The sequence below is a fragment of the Thalassophryne amazonica genome, chromosome 4, assembly GCF_902500255.1.
Source record: "Thalassophryne amazonica chromosome 4, fThaAma1.1, whole genome shotgun sequence".
Classification (NCBI taxonomy): Eukaryota; Metazoa; Chordata; class Actinopteri; order Batrachoidiformes; family Batrachoididae; genus Thalassophryne; species Thalassophryne amazonica.
The window spans coordinates 137,052,206-137,075,289 of record NC_047106.1 but is presented as its reverse complement, the minus strand read 5'-3'; the positions used below and the strand labels follow the sequence as shown (position 1 = coordinate 137,075,289).

Genomic DNA, 23,084 nt, shown 5'->3' with positions numbered 1-23,084 from the left:
CTACAGAATTTTATAGAGAAACATAATATAATTGATGAAAGTCAACATGGTTTTAGGTCTGGAAGGTCGACATCAATGGCAATAATTGAAGCAGTTGAGGAAATCACAAATCAATTAGATAAAAAGAAATACACAGCTTGGATTTTCATTGACTTAAAAAAAGCTTTTGACACTATCAACCATGGAATTTTAGTAAAAAAGCTGGAGAGATATGGCATTAGGGGAGTGGCTTTGAGTTGGATTCAAAGCTATCTAACAGAAAGACAACAGTTTGTGAAGATGAAGGTGAATTTGAATCTGGATATTTGAACATAGCGTGTGAATTTGAGTCTGGATATTTGAACATAGCGTGTGGAGTCCCACAAGGTTCTGTATTGGGTCCGGCTCTATTTAATCTCTATATAAATGATATATTTGGTGTCTCAAAGTTATTAAAATTAATTTTGTTTGCTGACGATACAAATATATTCTATTCTAGTGACAGTTATCATGACCTAATACTTACTATAAATAATGAATTATATAAATTAAAATTATGGATGGATATTAATAAACTTTCATTAAATTTAAATAAAACCAAAGTCATGTTCTTTGGACACTATAAGGAATACTTAAACCAAAAAATAAATATAGACAGTGTTGATATAGATACTGTGTCAGAAATAAAATTTTTAGGCATTATTATAGACAGCAAATTGAGCTGGAAACCACACATCAGACACATACAATCCAAAGTATTTAAAAGTGTCTCAGTTATTAATAAAGCAAAGCATTTCTTGGATTATAATTCACTGTATTGCTCATTAGTGTTGCCTTGCTTATCATATTGTATCGAGATCTGGGGCAACAACTATAAAAGTTCACTACAATCTCTCTTCATCCTCCAGAAACGGGCAGTGAGAGTCATACATAAAGTAGGATTTTATGATCACACTAATAATTTATTCTTGTAGTCCAAATTGTTAAAATTTTCTGATTTAGTTAATTTTTATACAGCACAACTTCTATATACACAACTTCTATACACTTATATACTTCTATACACACTCTATATACACTTCTATACACAACTGTTTGTTGTGATTTGGCGCTATACAAGAAAAAAGTTGATTGATTGATTGATATAAAGCAAGTAAAAGCATGTTACCTGCAAATGTTCAAAAGCTCTTCACAACCAGAGAAGGAGGTTATAACCTGAGGGGCTGTGGTAACTTTAAGGTCCATCCTGTAAGGACCACGAGGAAAAGTTTGTGTGTGTCTGTGTGTGGTGTTAAACTTTGGAACCGACTGGGGCTACAACTTAGGCAGTGTTCAAATATCCGTCACTTTAAATCAAAATATAAGGAAATGGTTTGGTCACAATATATGGGTGTTGCTAGGGGATGGGAGGGGTGAGGCAATATAATATAGTCTAATATAATACAGTAAGAATATAATATAGTAATAGTATAATATAATAAAATGTGATATTAAATAGTATAATGTATGACTAATATATATGATACTAATCATATAATCAAATATAATGATATGAATATAATACATAGTAGTTTAATAATTAACACGTGTGTGTATGTCTTGTCTGTCTTGTCTGTCATCTGTCACTCTGCTTGTACCAAATACCAAACAATCTATGACATCCACACTCTGCAGGACTTAAGAGTAACGGTACTTCGGGTAGTGTCTCAGCCTTGAGAGACCATCCAATTGTAAACCCTGACATATCAATGCAACATGACATATTAATGCAACGACCTCATACCTTTACCAGTTCTGGTGGGCAGTGACATCTCAGGGCATCTCGGGATGTGACCTCACAAAAGCCCTGTGTTTTTAATGCACTCAACACAAGCACCTCACACCACACATAGTTAATCAATCAATCAATCAATCAATCAATCAATCAATCAATCAATTTCTTTATATAGCGCCAAATCACAACAAACAGTTGCCCCAAGGCGCTTTATATTGTAAGGCAAGGCCATACAATAATTATGTAAAACCCCAACGGTCAAAACGACCCCCTGTGAGCAAGCACTTGGCTACAGTGGGAAGGAAAAACTCCCTTTTAACAGGAAGAAACCTCCAGCAGAACCAGGCTCAGGGAGGGGCAGTCCTCTGCTGGGACTGGTTGGGGCTGAGGGAGAGAACCAGGAAAAAGACATGCTGTGGAGGGGAGCAGAGATCGATCACTAATGATTAAATGCAGAGTGGTGCATACAGAGCAAAAAGAGAAAGAAACAGTGCATCATGGGAACCCCCCAGCAGTCTACGTCTATAGCAGCATAACTAAGGGATGGTTCAGGGTCACCTGATCCAGCCCTAACTATAAGCTTTAGCAAAAAGGAAAGTTTTAAGCCTAATCTTAAAAGTAGAGAGGGTGTCTGTCTCCCTGATCCGAACTGGGAGCTGGTTCCACAGGAGAGGAGCCTGAAAGCTGAAGGCTCTGCCTCCCATTCTACTCTTAAAAACCCTAGGAACTACAAGTAAGCCTGCAGTCTGAGAGCGAAGCGCTCTATTGGGGTGATATGGTACTATGAGGTCCCTAAGATAAGATGGGACCTGATTATTCAAAACCTTATAAGTAAGAAGAAGAATTTTAAATTCTATTCTAGAATTAACAGGAAGCCAATGAAGAGAGGCCAATATGGGTGAGATATGCTCTCTCCTTCTAGTTAATAATGACAATAACAATTTAAATAAATAAATAAATAATATAAAGTTAATGATAATAAGTTAAAAATGATGGTACGTGGCTCTGGAGTGTTTGTTTTGTCCTCTGTGTCTTGTCTGTTGTCCATACTGCCTCATGTGTTAATTATTATCTACAGTGTTATACGACTATTATTATCATTGGTATTATTAGTCAAAAAGTTTTGGGATAGTCAGAGAGATGAAGAAAGTAGACAGGAGTACAAGGAGATGCAGCGTTAGGCGAAAAGAGAAGTGGCAAAAGCAAAGGAAAAGGCATATTGCGAGCTGTACAAGAAGTTGAATAGTAAGGAAGGAGAAAAGGACTTGTACCGATTGGCCAGACAAAGGGACAGAGCTGGAAAGGATGTGCAGCAGGTTAGGGTGGTAAAAGATGCACATGGTAATGTGCTGACAAGTGGGGAGTGTGTGCTGAGAAGGTGGAGGGAATATTTTGAAGAGTTGATGAATAAAGAAAATGAGCGAGAGAAAAGGCTGGATGATATGGTGAGAGTAAATCAGGAAGTACAAGAGATTAGCAAGGAAGAAGTGAGGGCTGCTTTGAAGAGGATGAAGAGTGGAAAGGCAGTCGGTCCAGATGACATTCCAGTGGAGGCATGGAAATGTCTAGGAGAGATGGCAGTAGAGTTTCTAACCAGATTGTTTAATAAAATCTTGGAAAGTGAGAGCATGCCTGAGGAGTGGAGACGAAGTGTGCTGGTTCCTATTTTCAAGAACAAGGGTGATGTGCAGAGCTGCAGTAACTACACAGGCATAAAGCTGATCAGCCACAGCATGAAGTTATGGGAAAGAGTAGTAGAAGCTAGGCTTAGAAAACAGGTGAAGATCTGTGAGCAGCAATATGGTTTCATGCCGAGAAAGAGCACTACAGATGCAATGTTTGCTCTGAGAATACTGTTGGAAACGTACAGAGAAGGACAGAAAGAGTTATATTGTGTGTTTGTGGACTTAGAAAAAGCTTATGATAGGGTGCCAAGAGAAGAGTTGTGGTATTGTATGAGGAAGTCTGGAGTGGCAGAGAAGTATGTTAGGGTAGTGCAGGACATGTACAAGAATAGTGTGACAGCAATGAGATGCGCAGTCAGAATGACAGACTCATTCAAGGTGGAGGTGGGATTACACCAAGGATCAGCTCTGAGTCCTTTCTTGTTTGCAGTGGTGATGGACAGGTTGACAGATGAGATCAGACAGGAGTCCCCATGGACTATGATGTTTGCAGATGACATTGTGATCTGTAGTGAGAGTAGAGAGCAAGTTGAGTCTAGTCTGGAGAAGTGGAGATATGCTTTGGAGATAAGGGGAATGAAAGTCAGCAGAAGCAAGACTGAGTACATCAATCAATCAATCAATTTTATTTATATAGCGCCAAATCACAACAAACAGTTGCCCCAAGGCGCTTTATATTGTAAGGCAAGGCCATACAATAATTACGTAAAAACCCCAACGGTCAAAACGACCCCCTGTGAGCAAGCACTTGGCGACAGTGGGAAGGAAAAACTCCCTTTTAACAGGAAGAAACCTCCAGCAGAACCAGGCTCAGGGAGGGGCAGTCTTCTGCTGGGACTGGTTGGAGCTGAGGGAGAGAACCAGGAAAAAGACATGCTGTGGAGGGGAGCAGAGATCAATCACTAATGATTAAATGCAGAGTGGTGCATACAGAGCAAAAAGAGAAAGAAACACTCAGTGCATCATGGGAACCCCCCAGCAGTCTAAGTCTATAGCAGCATAACTAAGGGATGGTTCAGGGTCACCTGATCCAGCCCTAACTATAAGCTTTAGCAAAAAGGAAAGTTTTTGTTATATGGCTGGGGGGGCCTGGCTGCCTTTTTGTTTCTGTCCTTTGCTTCTCCTTCCAGGTGGTTTGCATTTGGAACTGAGTGGCTGTGTTGCTGAGTTTATCAGGACCTCACCCTGATCACCTGAGGCTGATCACCTGCGGCTCATCAGGACTCACAGCTGTGGTGCATCTGCATGGATTGGAACATGGTGGCATTTAAGACTGGAGTGCACAGTGTGTATTTGCCAGAGACACGACCTTGTGACCAGACGGGTGAGATCGTCGTCTCGGGAGCCATCTCATCATCAATGGATGCAGAGAACGTCCAGGTTTGATGCACGGTCTGTGAAAGAGGAGGGGGTGAGGTCTCACGCTCGTCAGCACACTTCCTGAGGTACGTTAGATTTTGTGACTAACATTTATACAGTCAGTAAATGTGGTGTCCCTCACACCTTTATTATATTGAGCTGTATGTTAGTCATCTATCGACTTCCACTGCAGTGGAGTTTTGTGAACTGGATGTTCCATGCCTGCAGGTTGGGAAGTTGATTAGTAATCAAGCCAGGAAGTGTTTGCTGTTTGTACACCTTTAAGTGTTCTCTCTGTGTGTAGAGTGTGGACTCACATAATGGTTCCTTCTTTCACAGACTCGGTTTGTTGCGGCCACCTGGGGGGTGTCGGCGGGGTCCTTGAGTCCGAACAGCTTCTGGCTCCGGACCGTTAGCGCTGCTGGGAGCGCACCACGCCAAGACCGCACTTTGTTTTTTATGTATCACTGTTATGTATTAAATTCAGTTAGCCTTTGTACCGTGCTCTGCTTATTTCATACTGGGTCCTTCAAACGCTGGTCAGTTCTCCGAGCTGCGTCCGACACATAACAGTTTTAAGCCTAATCTTAAAAGTAGAGAGGGTGTCTGTCTCCCTGATCTGAATTGGGAGCTGGTTCCACAGGAGAGGAGCCTGAAAGCTGAAGGCTCTGCCTCCCATTCTACTCTTACAAACCCTAGGAACTACAAGTAAGCCTGCAGTCTGAGAGTGAAGCGCTCTATTGGGGTGATATGGTACTATGAGGTCCCTAAGATAAGATGGGACCTGATTATTCAAAACCTTATAAGTAAGAAGAAGAATTTTAAATTCTATTCTAGAATTAACAGGAAGCCAATGAAGAGAGGCCAATATGGGTGAGATATGCTCTCTCCTTCTAGTCCCCGTTAGTACTCTAGCTGCAGCATTTTGAATTAACTGAAGGCTTTTCAGGGAACTTTTAGGACAACCTGATAATAATGAATTACAATAGTCCAGCCTAGAGGAAATAAATGCATGAATTAGTTTTTCAGCATCACTCTGAGACAAGAACTTTCTAATTTTAGAGATATTGCGTAAATGCAAAAAAGCAGTCCTACATATTTGTTTAATATGCGCTTTGAATGACATATCCTGATCAAAAATGACTCCAAGATTTCTCACAGTATTACTAGAGGTCAGGGTAATGCCATCCAGAGTAAGGATCTGGTCAGACACCATGTTTCTAAGATTTGTGGGGCCAAGTACAATAACTTCAGTTTTATCTGAGTTTAAAAGCAGGAAATTGGAGGTCATCCATGTCTTTATGTCTGTAAGACAATCCTGCAGTTTAGCTAATTGGTGTGTGTCCTCTGGCTTCATGGATAGATAAAGCTGGGTATCATCTGCGCAACAATGAAAATTTAAGCGATGCCGTCTAATAATACTGCCTAAGGGAAGCATGTATAAAGTGAATAAAATTGGTCCTAGCACAGAACCTTGTGGAACTCCATAATTAACCTTAGTCTGTGAAGAAGATTCCCCATTTACATGAACAAATTGTAATCTATTGATTCAAACCACCACAGCGCAGTGCCTTTAATACCTATGGCATGCTCTAATCTCTGTAATAAAATGTTATGGTCAACAGTATCAAAAGCAGCACTGAGGTCTAACAGAACAAGCACAGAGATAAGTCCACTGTCTGAGGCCATAAGAAGATCATTTGTAACCTTCACTAATGCTGTTTCTGTACTATGATGAATTCTAAAACCTGACTGAAACTCTTCAAATAGACCATTCCTCTGCAGATGATCAGTTAGCTGTTTTACAACTACCCTTTCAAGAATTTTTGAGAGAAAAGGAAGGTTGGAGATTGGTCTATAATTAGCTAAGATAGCTGGGTCAAGTGATGGCTTTTTAAGTAATGGTTTAATTACTGCCACCTTAAAAGCCTGTGGTACATAGCCAACTAATAAAGATAGATTGATCATATTTAAGATCGAAGCATTAAATAATGGTAGGGCTTCCTTGAGCAGCCTGGTAGGAATGGGGTCTAATAGACATGTTGATGGTTTGGATGAAGTAACTAATGAAAATAACTCAGAACAATCGGAGAGAAAGAGTCTAACCAAATACCGGCATCACTGAAAGCAGCCAAAGATAACAATACGTCTTTGGGATGGTTATGAGTAATTTTTTCTCTAATAGTTAAAATTGTATTAGCAAAGAATGTCATGAAGTCATTACTAGTTAAAGTTAAAGGAATACTCGGCTCAATAGAGCTCTGACTCTTTGTCAGCCTGGCTACAGTGCTGTTCATCACTCCATAAAAGCCGGATGTCATCTCCACCTCGCTGCCGAGATATCATCTACCTGTAAAGGTAATTCTCTGCTAAACTGAAAACACTGACTAATAGTCTGAACTTCTTTGCAGCCGTTTTCCTGTAAGTGTTTCCTTATCTGTGGGATTGGCGTTTGGTGTGATCAGCGACGGCTTCGCTTCACACCCCAACCAGATAAGTGGTTAGACAGGAGCTGCACATGTATGTGATTAGAGGTGGAGGTGACTTTCCACCTTCTGACTGTTTTTGTTGCTGGGTGTGCACACACCCACATCTCACTGTTTGTGCTCCTCGCCAGCAGTACCAGATCCGACAGTCGGAGACGGTGATCACCTGGGAATTCGGGACTTGGCGGCTCCAGTATTCACCAGGTTCTGTGGCGGTGGAAATCGTGTGATTCCGGCTCTTCTCAGGACAGACGTCTTCTATCCTCGAGCCTGCCCACACGTCACCTTGGTGTATTGACTGCTGTCAGATTCTGTGATTGTCTGTATCATCGTTGTGCACATTCACAACATTAAATTGTTACCTTTTGGCTCATCTATAGACCGTTCATTTGCGCCCCCTGTTGTGGGTCCGTGTCACTACACTTTCCCCAACAAGCCTTTGCCATTCTGGTTATTCTTCTATCCATTTTGATGGTTGTTTTCTGTTTTCTTCCACATGTCTCTGTTTTTTTTTTGTCCATTTTAAAGCATTGGAGATCATTGTAGATGAACAGCCTATAATTTTTTGCACCTGCGTCCCATTTTCCTCAGGCTTTCAAAGAGAAAAGCATGTTCAACAGGTGCTGGCTTCATCCTTAAATAGTGGACACCTGATTTACACCTGTTTGTTCCACAAACTGACGAACTCACTGACTGAATGTCACACTACTATTATTGTGAACACCCCCTTTTCTACTGTTTCTTTTTTTTTGTTTTTTTTTTACTAATAGCCCATTTTCATAGCCTTAAGAGTGTGCATATCATGAATGCTTGGTCTTGTTGGATTTGTGAGAATCTACTGAATCTTCTGGTACCTTGTTTCCCATGTAACAATAAGAAATATACTCAAAACCTGGATTAATCTTTTTAGTCACATAGCACTACTATTATTCTGTATACTGTACAAGTTGGTACATGGGCAGCTCATTTCAAGCAAACTTGTCACATCTCAGTCCCTTCACACAACAAAGCCAACCCTTGCAGGTTTCTCAAAACAGGGTGATAGCACAATTACCATGTAAACACATCTAAATTGAGGACAATACCATCTTTCCACCTATCTTCTTGCAACAAAGAAAGCACCTCTCTCCCTCCCATCTACCCAGCAAAACAATCTACTCAGCTTATCCATTCCTATCTCCAAACAATATCACAATGTCAGGGTGATGACACAAGTGCCATACAAACACCAGTTATTAAAGAACAAAAGAGGCCATTTAACTCATCCTTCAACTGTAAACATGCACGATGAACTCAACATAAGAGGTCCAGCCCACCTCCCCTGATGTCTCCCCAGTCCACCAAGAAGTCATCGACTATTTGCATGAACCCCTGTTGTGCATGGACAAGGATCCACTCTTCTACTGGAAGGTCAACGAGGGCAGGTATCCACACCTGGCCAAGGTAGCCCAGCGATACCTGTGCGTCCCTGCCACATCAGCTCCAGTGGAGAGGGTTTTCTCAGTGGCGGGGAAGATCTTCAGGCCTGAGAGGTGTCGCCTCACTGACTCTGTCTTCCAAGCACTTATGTTTGTCAAGTGCAACAGGAAGGAGGTTACGTGTATGAAGAAGTGATGCTTAGGTTGTGAACTGGTTGAGTGTCACACTGTATTAGTGGTGAATGAAGACTGTATAATGATGGTGATTATGATCAAAGACTCTCTTGCTTACTCGATGTCAGGTTTGAACTGGTTGACTGAGACACTCTGATTGTGTTAGTGGTGACTGAAGACTGTATGTGATATGTATTATGTAGTAAACTCCCTAATGTTATATATCTGACGTTTCATGTTGCTGAAGACTGAACGTGATGGTGATGATTGAAGACTCCACGTTTAGTAGTTGTTTAAGTGTCCGATGTTATTATCTGATGATATTGAAAACTAAATGTAAATATGCCTGACTTCTTGTATAGTTTACCTTCTAATAAATGTTTCAAAATGAAAAATCTGTGTTAGCTTCTTCACATATTTCATCATTCATATATGCACATACATATCATGAATAAAGTTTAATCAAGTTTAATCTTCCCTCTGTTCCTTTTCATTCAATGTCTTGTAATAATATTCATTTCTGCTTTTCTGTTTTTCTTTTAAATGAATGAAATAAATATTTAAAAAAAAAGTTTAATCATTTAATCAAATCTAATCCAAACAAAAATCAATTTAATCTAATCTAATCCAAAATGAAATGCCCTTTAATCTAATCTAATGCAATTTCATTTAATCACTTCAACTCTGGTTAGTAGGTTAAGCTATAAATCTGGTATTTTATTCTAGAAACAGAAGCTATGATGTAATGTGTATTGGTATCTATCTAAAGTAACTCTGCTCAAGACTTTATTAAAAATGGTCAGTGTCTGACATGTTTTAAACCATGTTACACCCTACTTAAGCATATGTTATTTATGAAAACCTTAAATCAAAACACTTTACTGATTTGAGAGTCAACACACCTGTCAGCAGTTCAACATGTACAATATAATTCATCATAAGCACATATTTCAATAATTAATTAAACCGTATAATATATCATTTCAAAACCATCATAAATCAATTGAACACCCATCAAAGCATAGACATACACATTTTTATTCATTTGGCATCATGATAAAACCCTTAAACACATTATGGCACAAGTACACACTCTATTCAGCTTCATTCATTCAATATAATACCTAGTTCATTTAAGGCGGTATGGTGTACATACTTCTAAACATTTGTTACTTTTTGAAAATAATGAACATAAAACCTTTTATTCAGTTTGGTAACTTTTAGCATTTTTAGCATGCAAAGCTAATTATGAGTAAAATAGCATTTTTTTTTTTTCGGGCAGCACGGTGGATTAGTGGTTAGCACTGTTGCCTCACAGCAAGAAATTCGTGGGTTCAATTCCCGTGGCCTTTCTGTGTGGAGTTTGCATGTTCTCCTTGTGTTTGCGTGGGTTTCCTCCCAAATCCAAAGACATGTGGGTTAGGTGGATTGGAATCTTTAAATTGTCCGTAGGTGTGTGTGTGTGTGTCTGTGTTTGTTTGTCTGTTTGTGGCCCTGCGACAGACTGGTGTCCTGTCCTGGGTGTACCCCGCCTCGCGCTCTATGGCTGCTGGGATAGGCTCCACCTCCCCGCGACCCTTGAATGGACTAAGCGGTAGAAGATGAATGAATGAATGAATAGCATATATTTTCATTTATTCCTTACTGTGGAAATTACTTCAACTTGAATGATTCAACTACTTTGTTGTTTGCAACACAATTATACATTTTATGTTTATGTGACCAAAAAAAAAAAACTTTTCAGGCCAACAATTTTAAGTTTTCCTTTTTACAGTGCAATTATTTGCCTGAGAATTAAGAAATTCCTAATCATGACAGCCCTACTGGCTGCACTTCCTCACTCTCTCTCCCCTCAAACCCTCAAACTCTGTCATAATTGTGTTATAAACCAGTCACCATTTGTTTTATTACACATCTGTGTAGTTAATAAATAAAATAATCTTCACGGCGATTCGTTTGCGCATGTGGGAAAAAAAAAAAACAACTGTCTGCCGCTGCTGCTGCTGCTCTCCCCTCAAAGTCTCCCCAGAGAGGAAGAGTCTGACACATCAGAGGAGGAGTTGTAAGGTTGATCTAAGACTGACTTTTGGTTGTGCAAGTAACTTTTTTTTGGTGCAAGTAATTTTTGTTGTTGGTAGCACCAGTGCAAGTATGTTAAAAATGTATTTTGACCCCTGGAGTGGAATCCTGCAAATGGTGATACAAACATCAAATTTGGCACAAATAGTCCATAGACATAAACTCTTTTGAAAAAACTGATTGGCCACTTGAATTTTCAATAGGCAGCCAGGTAGGGGTCAACTGAAGAATTACACAGGGGTCAAAATTAAAATATGCTCCAATCATATAGAAAACTACAGTGCATTATTTGCCTTATCATAACGATTCCAAAAAGGTATAGGACAATCTGTGACTGAATGTTATGGAGTTATGAGGTAAAAGCAGCAAGAATGGTGACAAAGGTCAGTTTCAGTTTGTACAGGGGTCAAAATTTAAAGTTGCTCCATTAATTTTGCTCCAGCTGTATTTGTGCTGAATTTGATGCTTGTATCACCATTTGAAGGATAGTTTCAGTTATCTGCTGCACTAATAAGCCAACACAGAATGAAGCAGCTGCTGTCTGTTAGCTTAAACATGTTGTCAGAGTTGGACCTGAAAAGAACAACTACTCAGTTTACACACACAGAAATGATCACGCAAGAGACACTGAATTTCTTTGTCCTGTACAGGAGAGGACCAACAAGCAGCTCCTTCAGAAAGAACTGTCGTCCGTCCCAAAGGTCCCACCCATTTGCCTCTCCTTTTTATTGAATATCGTTACATACAGCATATAGGAGTGACAATATCACAAAACAATGGAAAGACACAAAGTCTGGTTTCACATTGATATGAAAACTGTTATGGCTTTTGAGCCCTCAGTCTCCTAAGCTTTCCATAACAATGTCCAGCCCTTGAACCGTGTTCCAGTTACAATGCTCTTCTTCAAGGCTGAACCATTAATCAAAAGTACACATCTGCGATTAGCCAAACATGACCCTAGCCAACCAGTCTGACATTCTGGCAAAACAATCTGCACATTGAATGGTCAAAGATCATCTGCTGGGCAATTTTTTCATTTGACAGTCTTAATGATCACTTGAACCATTCAGTGTATATGATTGCTTTTGACACTAAGTAATTATTTAAAGGAATAATGGTACATGAACTTTCACACATGCATATACGTATATATGAAAAATAGAGAACAGAAGACATGATTACAGAGAGTACATCAAGTTGAAGACATTAATATTTGATAATACATATATTGACTATATAGAGAAAAACCCTGTCACGTGTGTATGTAAGACCCCCTGAATTAAAGGAGAAATGCTGCTTTGAACAACCTGGACCTCATTTCTGACATAAAATACAGTCATTTACTCACCAATATAAGTTTGGTGTGATTAGAAGTCCATAGTTCAAACGACATGTCCAGTTCTAATCTGAAGTAAACATTTTTCTTCTTCTACTAAGATGGATTAGAACTTTTTGTGGTACACAGCACCAACTACTGGACAGGAGGAACCTAGCAGTCAATGTGACAAATTAATTTCAAAATGCAGCTTTTTTCAACCAGACGTGTGGTGCTGTGACATGTCAATCACGTGTGTCCGATCAGATTTCAGGGGAGTCCAGTGAAACCCTGGCCTCTGCTTGAACTCCACCCATGCCAGGAAGTGTTCAACATATGACATTTCCTGTTTCATTGTGACTGAAAATTTGGCAATTCCTGTTTGAGTGTGAGCTTGCTACTGAGTTCCCGTGAGATTCCATGGAATCTTGTCTGTCAATCCAGGAAGTGTTTGACATTTGAACATTTACTGTGGATTTGAAATTTGGCACTTCCTGTACCATGAGTGAGCTTTGCGCCGCTGCGCAACACTTTACTCATATTATTATTATTATTATTATTATTATTATTATCTATACCTATATGCTGGAATATGGGATAGAACTCTTCACATTATTGAAGCCATTATCCACAGCCTTTGATCTGGCGATTTGAGCAGTTTATAGCTGCATATGAAGGCTTTTTTTTTTTTTTTTTTTTTTTTACAAAATCACAAAGAATAAAGTTGTGTGCGCCTCATTAAAGATCAGTACAAAAGAGCGTTCAGGACTGGAACATGCGAGTGGTAATATGGCAGCTCATTTGCTTCAGAAATATTGGCCATTGAGCCATCCAGTGTTACAGTGAGGAAAATAAGTATTTGAACACCTGCCAATCAGCAGAAATTCTGACCCTCAAAGACCTGTTAGTCCACCTCTAAAAAGTCCAACTCCACTCCACTTATTATTCCAAATTAGAAGCACGTATTTGAGGTCGTTGTCATGGATTTGGCCGGGTCTGGGCGCTGAGCCCTTGTTTTTCCCCTTTTTGTGGTTTTCCGTCTGCTTCAGTTTGGATTTATCAGTGATTATTTTCATCATGAGTTATTCTGTTATGTTTTTCTTATCACTTTGTTACTTTCCATTCTTTAGCCATTGTCCAGTTCTGTTCTAGTTTTGTTCTGCCGGTCTGCGTTTTCATTGTTTCTCTTCTAGCTTTCATCTGTTTTCTGTTATACTTTTATATCGGGTTTTGATTTCTGTTTATTAATCTGTTCCTGTTTTATTCTGCTTTTGTATTGATTTCCTGACCAGTTCTAGTTGCTTCTGTGCTCATGTTTGATTTTGGTTCCTGGTGTTGTATGATATTCTGACCATGATTTACAATTTAGCTCTGCTCTGTTTCTGCCATTTGTTTCCACTTCGCACCTCCCATCATGTCTTCATTCCTTGTCTCACGCCCAGTTACTTATTTTCACTCCACGTCCTGCACCTGTCCCATGTCTTTGTTTCCCACCTTGTTTATTTTTGCTTTTTGTTTTCATTCACTCCCACTCTTGCTCCAGCTCACGTGTCTGTCTGTTACTTCACTCCACTCTGTGCTTTCCTTCCTGCACTATCTTGTACTCTGCACAGCCTTTGGCTCCCCTGGTCACGCCCCCTTCCAGAGACTTCCGCACCTGCTTCACATCACCCTAATTTGTTTGCTCCTTATTTAAACCATCACAGTCTCACAGCGCACTGCCAGTTTGTTGTCTCGTACACATTCCAGCGCCTTTGTCAGTTCAGATTTTTGCTTCACCGTGTATCGTACCTCTGCTCTGTTTTTCTCGACCATGCCTTTTGCCTCGTCCCGGACGTCTGTGTTTGCTTGTGCCTCTGACCCCTGCTCAACTATGACTGCGTTTTTGCCTGATCCTGATTGTACCTCTGCTCCGCGGCTTGATCACATGTGTACCAAACCAGAGCCTGAAATAAAGACCATGTTTTCTCCTACACCTAAGCCTAGTCCGGGAGTTTGCATTGTGGGTCCAGCCACCATGGTAGACGGGCCTCCGCCCAGTCTGACAGTCGTTAGCTGCATAAAGACACCTGTCCACCCCACACAATCAGTAAGACTCCAACTACTAACATGACTAAGACCAAAGAGCTGTCCAAAGACACCAGAGACAAAACTGTAGACCTCCACAAGGCTGGAAAGGGCTACGGGGCAATTGCCAAGCAGCTTGGTGAAAAAAGATCAACTGTTGCAGCAATTATTAGAAAATGGAAGAAGCTAAACATGACTGTCAATCTCCCTTTGACTGGGGCTCCATGCAAGATCCCACCTCGTGGCCTATCAATGATACTAAGAAAGGTGAGGAATCAGCCCAGAAATGCACGGGAGGAGCTGGTCAATGACCTGAAGAGAGCTGGCACCACTGTTTCCAAGGTTACTGTGGGTAATACACTAAGACGTCATGGGTTAAAATCATGCATGTCACGGAAGGTTCCCCTGCTTAAATCAACACACGTCCAGGCCCGTCTTAAGTTTGCCCGTGACCATTTGGATGATCCAGAGGAGTCATGGGAGAAAGTTATGTGGTCAGATGAGACCAAAATAGAACTTTTTGGTCTTAATTCCACTCGCCGTGTTTGGAGGAAGAAGAATGCTGCTGAGTACCATCCCAAAAACACCGTCCCTACTGTGAAGCATCATGCTTTGGGGGTGTTTTTCTGCACATGGGACAGGACGACTGCACTGTATTAAGGAGAGGATGACCGGGGCCATGTACTACGAGATTTTGGGGAACAACCTCCTTCCCTCAGTTACAGCATTGAAGATGGGTCGTGGATAGGTCTTCCAACATGACAATGACTCGAAGCACACAGCCAGGATAGCCAAGGAGTGGCTCCGTAAGAAGCATATCAAGTTTCTGGAGTGGCCTAGCCAGTCTCCAGACCTAAACCCAATAGAAAATCTTTGGAGGGAGCTCAAACTCCGTGTTTCTCAGTGACAGTCCAGTAACCTGGCTGATCTAGAGAAGATCTGTGTGGAGGAGTGGACCAAAATCCCTGCTGCAGTGTGTGCAAACCTGGTGAAAAACTACAGGAAACGTTTGACCTCTATAATTGCAAACAAAGGCTACTGTACCAAATATTAACATTGATTTTCACAGGTGTTCAAATTTGCAGCAGTAACATAGGTACAAATAAATTATTTTAAAAAAATCATACATTGTGATTTCCGGATTTTTTTTTTTAGATTATGTCTCTCACAGTGGACATGCACCTAAGATGAAAATTTCAGACCCCTCCATGATTTCTAAGTGGGAAAACTCGCAGGGTGTTCAAATACTTATTTTCCTCACTGTATATAGAGATCAGTGGTTATTTTGAGATCACTGTTCATGGTTCTGTTTATATTTCTTTTGTTTAATAAAAGATTAATTTGATTACATCAAATTTCACTGTTGAATGTCTTTTGAATCCTGATGATATTTGTCTATAGTTTATATTTCTTTTGTTTAATAATAGAAGATATATTTGATGACATCAAATTTCACTGTTCCCTCTTGCATTAACACATGAATTATTTGGGACTATCTCAAAATAAAAGTGAAGCCAAGATGTTCATCTTTTGGTGCAATTTTTTATGGGGTGATACTTTAATTTAAATAACTTTGAGTGATATATTAATTCAAATAATTTTAATGTATTTTCTTTAATGTATCTTTAAAAATGTATCTCTAAACTAATGATTCACTCCATAAATGAAAACTTTTTTAAGGAGTGATACGTTAGTTTAAAGATTGAAACGCACAAGTCAGACTCCAGTCTTAAGCATTAAATTGTCTACTTTTTGTGAGCAAACAGGAGAATTTTTTGGGATTATTCCAACATCACTACACTCCAACAACACAAAGGTTGGCTTTTTGAAGCACGTAATACAACTTCATTTACAGCCCCAATTCCAATGAAGTTGGGATGTTGTGTGAAATGTAAATAAAAAAGAATACAATGATTTGCAAATCCTCTTCAACCTATATTCAATTGAATACACCACAAAGACAAGATATTATTGTTCAAACTGATAAACCTTTGTTTTTGTGCAAATATTTGCTCATTTTGAAATGGATGCCTGCAACACATGTTTTGGTCTGTGAATTGTTTCTGTAATTTATGTTTGTAGCATGGCCCAAGCAGAGGGTCACCCCTTTGAGTCTGGTCTGCTTGAGGTTTCTTCCTCAGAGGGAGTTTTTCCTTACCACTGTTGCTCTGGGGGTTGGTAAGGTTAGACCTTACCTGTGTGAAGCGCCTTGAAGCAACTTTGTTGTTGCGCTATATAAAGGAAATAAATTGAAATTGAAAAATTGAAAAAAACCTGGGACAGTGGTATGTTTACCATTGTGTTACATCACCTTTCCTTATACATCCATATATAAAGCAGACAAGAGAAATAAAGAGTGTTTTTTTTTTCAAAACATTGAGTCACATTCGTAACGTGTCGCTGAAATGTGAAACTTCTTTCACCTTCAGACTAGCGAAGTCAATGAGAGGTTTAAGAAAAGTCTAATGTTTTTCATTTTTTCTCTCTCAGAAATGATGACTTGTGCAGTAAAGGGCCGATGTGGCAATGAGGACTACAACACCTGGAAAAAATAAAACAAAAAACGCATGTGATCTTCATCCAGGAGCAAATAAGGGTTGTGGAAACTGTGTTTGCCTGCTGCCCTTTTACATGAATGACACATTCATTAAAAATGGTCTTTTCCCACAAAGTTTTGTCTTTTTAGTATATTTCATACTTACTTGGCACTAGAGCTGAAACAACTAATCGAGTTAATTGATTAAAATCGATTATTAAAATAGTTGTCAACTAATTTAGTCATCGATTAGTTGCTAAATAACTTTGTTTTACCGCAAATGTTTCGTTTCTTCCATATAATCAACCAAGATTTGTTTTGAATCTTGAACCAATGAAGGAGTGCTTCGAGCTGCTGCTTCGTTGGTTTCATTTGTTTTATTTCACTTTATGTTAATTTTTCCCAACTAAAACCCTAAAGAGCATATGTCTGTGAGGAATATTTACCTTTTTTATGTTAAACTGACCTGTTATGGTCTTCTGAAACAAGTTGATAGATGTATTTTATGCTAACGCCGATGCTAACACCTTAGCATGTCTATGGCGTTTTCAGTGTTAAAGTTAGCATTAAGCTGCTGGCATTTCAGCATGTTTGTGGATTTGTTTTCTGTATAATAATTAATGGCTCAGCGTTTGTTGTCGTAAAAGAATCAAATGTATTACAAATTATAATATTTTTTATTTATTTTTATTCATATATTAATAATAATAGAAACAATAATAATAATAGTAATAATAACTAATAATGCTACAATACAATTTTAGACAAAGAGACATGAGTCACGTGTGTCATTGTGAAATGACCACATACTGTAGTTTACAAGTTATACAGAGAATGTTACACATATAATAAGTCGGGCTACAGTTTTTGATTTAGGTTTTATGGTTAACAGGTTATGCTAATTGCTCATTTGCAGCAACAAAAATACCTCTTTTTTCACCATATATTTTATAACATTTATATGTTTCAATGTTGTTTTATGGCAACTCAGCACTTTGATAAAGCAGTGCCATTTGAAATAATTATTTTTGTTCTTTATTATAAACTGTTTTATTCTTTATTATTTTATATTTCAACAGCCAAGGGACATTTGATGATTTGTTGATTTTCAAGTATTTTAAGTTTTCAAATAATGTTCTGTTGTTAAATAAAGTAATGGAAGGAGAGAAAAATTGTTTCCCTGGCACTTTTTTAAAAAATTCCCCGGTAATCTGATTAATCGATTAATCATGTCGAAACCCCATCAGATTCATTGATGATCCAAATAATCATTTGTTGCAGCCCTACTTGGCACACTGAATGTGATCGGTAGTGGTTTCCAGTCCAAGAGGTATTTTGGGGCCGTTTCCCAATGCAACCCTTGAGTTAATGCTTTCTTATTAGCACTGCACACAAAGTCGGAAACATTTAATTCTTTGAAGTTTTTCTATTTATGTGGTGAAGGGTGTGTGTGGGGGGGTAGATCTGCATGAAGATTTAGCAGATGAGACGTGAGTCATCCAAACACTCTCACTGTAATGTGTAATGTACATATTATTGGAATTGAATATTATAGTTGTACATGGGCATTTATAATACAGTTCTGAAAAGTGCAGAATCCACTGACAACCTTCACCGTCTTCTTTATGAGACACACCCAAATGTTGAACGTGGAATCTTGTGCATGTTCATAGAAGGGGTGCAGTCTGCTTTTACGAAGCAGTAAACAGAATGGAGATGGATGGTACCATGCACGGTGGCCAGTGATGGATTCCTTTCTCCTCTCCTGAATAAAATAAAAGCATATACTATAATAAAGACATGATTTGACTTCATTCATTGCATGACATACAGAAAGCGTGGCCAAATATAATGTGACAGATAAAAATATAATTGCTTATCAAAATTAAAATATTGACACAGACGGACATGAAGCCAAGAACACTCATCAAATCAAATCAAATCAGTTTTAATTATATAGCGCAGAGCAGAGCAGAGAACAATCACTAATGATTAAATGCAGAGTGGTGCATACAGAGCAAAAAGAGAAAGAAACACTCAGTGCATCATGGGAACCCCCCAGCAGTCTAAGTCTATAGCAGCATAACTAAGCAGTTCAGGGTCACCTGATCCAGCCCTAACTATAAGCTTTAGCAAAAAGGAAAGTTTTAAGCCTAATCTTAAAAGTAGAGAGGGTGTCTGTCTCCCTGATCTGAATTGGGAGCTGGTTCCACAGGAGAGGAGCCTGAAAGCTGAAGGCTCTGCCTCCCATTCTACTCTTAAAAACCCTAGGAACTACAAGAAAGCCTGCAGTCTGAGAGCGAAGCGCTCTATTGGGGTGATATGGTACTACGAGGTCCCTAAGATAAGATGGGACCTGATTATTCAAAACCTTATAAGTAAGAAGAAGAATTTTAAATTCTATTCTAGAATTAACAGGAAGCCAATGAAGAGAGGCCAATATGGGTGAGATATGCTCTCTCCTTCTAGTCCCCGTCAGTACTCTAGCTGCAGCATTTTGAATTAACTGACGGCTTTTCAGGGAACTTATAGGACAACCTGATAATAATGGATTACAATAGTCCAGCCTAGAGGAAATAAATGCATGAATTAGTTTTTCAGCATCACTCTGAGACAAGACCTTTCTAATTTTAGAGATATTGCGCAAATGCAAAAAAGCAGTCCTACATATTTGCTTAATATGCGCATTGAATGACATATCCTGATCAAAAATGACTCCATTTACATGAACAAATTGTAATCTATTAGATAAATATGATTCAAACCACCGCAGCGCAGTGCCTTTAATACCTATGGCATGCTCTAATCTCTGTAATAAAATTTTATGGTCAGCTGTATCAAAAGCAGCACTGAGGTCTAACAGAACAAGCACAGAGATGAGTCCACTGTCTGAGGCCATAAGAAGATCATTTGTAACCTTCACTAATGCACATATTCCACACATAAATGAAGCGGTGTTACAGAGACTGACGTCACGGTGCCACTCTACTGTGACTGGCGATCAACCCCACCATTCAAAAAAGGAAACAGAATGAAACAGAATGTGACTTTTTAGCCTCTTAAAATTGGTCAAGTTTAGCCACCTTTGAACTTGTCCAAGGTCCCAAGAATGTTCCCTGTGAATTTGAAGATCATTTGTAACCTTCACTAATGCTGTTTCTGTACTATGATGAATTCTAAACCCTGACTGAAACTCTTCAAATAGACCATTCCTCTGCAGATGATCAGTTAGCTGTTTTACAACTACCCTTTCAAGAATTTTTGAGAGAAAAGGAAGGTTGGAGATTGGCCTATAATTAGCTAAGATAGCTGGGTCAAGTGATGGCTTTTTAAGTAATGGTTTAATTACTGCCACCTTAAAAGCCTGTGGTACATAGCCAACTAATAAAGATAGATTGATCATATTTAAGATCGAAGCATTAATTAATGGTAGGGCTTCCTTGAGCAGCCTGGTAGGAATGGGGTCTAATAGACATGTTGATGGTTTGGAGGAAGTAACTAATGAAAATAACTCAGACAGAACAATCGGAGAGAAAGAGTCTAAACAAATACCAGCATTACTGAAAGCACCCAAAGATAACGATATGTCTTTGGGATGGTTATGAGTAATTTTTTCTCTAATAGTTAAAATTTTATTAGCAAAGAAAGTCATGAAGTCATTACTAGTTAAAGTTAAAGGAATACTCGGCTCAACAGAGCTCTGACTCTTTGTCAGCCTGGCTACAGTGCTGAGAAGAAACCTGGGGTTGTTCTTATTTTCTTCAATTAGTGATGAGTAGTAAGATGTCCTAGCTTTACGGAGGGCTTTTTTGTAGAGCAACAGACTCTTTTTCCAGGCTAAGTGAAGATCTTCTAAATTAGTGAGACATCACTCCAACATTTTTTATGCAGTCTTCAGTTTTGCACCAGCCAGGAAACTAACTTAAACTTGACTTGAACTGGTCTAACAGCGCTGTCTGTTTAGCGTTAAATTTTTCTTAAACTATTAATTTCTTCAGTTGGAGTGACGACTGTTCTAAGCGTGCCATTAACTTTTTTTATATTTGTGATAATATCTTGATTTTTGTTTGTAAGTTGATGGCCTTCCTACCAGTGTGCAGTTTTCTGGGTGACATCAGCTACGACACACACACCACAGAAGGAAAAAATAAAAAATTAGAAGTGCCAGCCTGTGATAAGGTTCATCTATACATCTCTTATAAATGCACTAACTTACCAAGCGAACTGTTCGGGAGGTCGGCGAGTGGATTGGGTAAGAGGACACCATTGACAAACTCTTGCTGTGGGTTTTACTGGCACGCTGAAGAACTGAGCACTGTGAACTTTAACACTCGAAGCTCCTCCACTATTCCAGTCACTGGTAAACCCCTTGCAGGAAGTCACTGCTGTAATTGTTATTGTTTCCACAGGCAGATTTTGTGCATTGCCATGATCCTGGCAGTGCGCAATGTTTATATGCATTGAGCTTTGAACTTACCCAGCAGCCACTAAGGCGGTGAAAACACAAAACTGGCTTATATTGCATAAGTGAGCAACACAATGAATGCGTGTGTTCGGTGATCCACAAATGCTGAATCACACTTCACAAACAGAATTTTCAGTTTTGCAAATACTTTTTTGTAAAAAAAAAAAGAAGATATATTTACAAATCAACATCAAACCAACACACAAGTAACAAATCGGAAATTTGTTTGGGTTCACAAAACACGTGTACAAATTGAGGAATATTTGTAAATCACCCTCTGTGCATTTGCGGGTATGACAATGTTGCCTTGTGTGAATTGCGAGCTGGTTGTTTGTGGATTTGTGCAGTTTTGCGCTGAGAATGTCTCAGTATTGCATAACTGAGCAAAGTGATGAATGCGTGTGTTCGGTGATCCACAAATGCTGACTCACACCACAAACACAATTTTCAGTTTTGCAAATGCTTTTTTTTTTTGTTAAAAAAATGATATATTTACAAATCAACATCAAACCAACACATAAGTTACAAATCAGAAAATTGTTTGTGGTTCACAAAACACGTCAAATCGAGGAATATTTGTAAATCACCCTCTGTGCATTTGTGGGTATGACAGTGTTGCCTTGTGTGAATTGCGAGCTGTTTTGTTTGTGGATTTGCGCTGTTTAGCGCTGAGAATGTCTCAATATTGTGTAACTGAGCAAAGTGATGAATGCATGTGTTCGGTGATCCACAAATGCTGAATCACACTTCACAAACAGAATTTTCAGTTTTGCAAATGCTTTTTTTTTGTTAAAAAAATGATATATTTACAAATCACCATCAAACCAACACACAAGTAACAAATCAGAAATTTGTTTGTGGTTCACAAAACACGTGTACAAATCGAGGAATATTTGTAAATCACCCTCTGTGCATTTGCGAGTATGACAATGTTGCCTTGTGTGAATTGCGAGCTGGTTGTTTGTGGATTTGTGCAATTTTGCGCTGAGAATGTCTCAGTATTGCATAACTGAGCAAAGTGATGAATGCGTGTGTTCGGTGATCCACAAATGCTGACTCACACCACAAACACAATTTTCAGTTTTGCAAATGCTTTTTTTTTGTTAAAAAAATGATATATTTACAAATCAACATCAAACCAACACATAAGTTACAAATCAGAAAATTGTTTGTGGTTCACAAAAACACGTCAAATCGAGGAATATTTGTAAATCACCCTCTGTGCATTTGTGGGTATGACAGTGTTGCCTTGTGTGAATTGCGAGCTGTTTTGTTTGTGGGTTTGTGCTGTTTAGCGCTGAGAATGTCTCAATATTGTGTAACTGAGCAAAGTGATGAATGCATGTGTTCGGTGATCCACAAATGCTGAATCACACTTCACAAACAGAATTTTCAGTTTTGCAAATGCTTTTTTTTTTTTTTTGTTAAAAAAATGATATATTTACAAATCACCATCAAACCAACACACAAGTAACAAATCGGAAATTTGTTTGTGGTTCACAAAACACGTGTACAAATCGAGGAATATTTGTAAATCACCCTCTGTGCATTTGCGGGTATGACAGTGTTGCCTTGTGTGAATTGCAAGCTGGTTGTTTGTGGATTTGTGCTGTTTTGCTCTGAGAATGTCTCAGTATTGCATAACTGAGCAAAGTGATGAATTCGTGTGTTTGGTGATCCACAAATGCTGAATCACACCACAAACACAATTTTCAGTTTTGCAAATGCTTTTTTTGTTAAAAAAAAA

General features: G+C 38.9%; 1 long non-coding RNA gene across 1 annotated transcript; it reads left to right on the top strand.

Moving 5' to 3' along the window:
• The first annotated feature begins 1,143 nt into the window (after positions 1–1,143).
• Positions 1,144–18,667, top strand: LOC117509302. Its single transcript, XR_004560374.1, has 3 exons — positions 1,144–1,409; positions 15,492–15,496; positions 18,654–18,667. It is a non-coding gene; the product is annotated as an uncharacterized LOC117509302 (long non-coding RNA).
• The last annotated feature ends 4,417 nt before the right edge of the window (positions 18,668–23,084 follow it).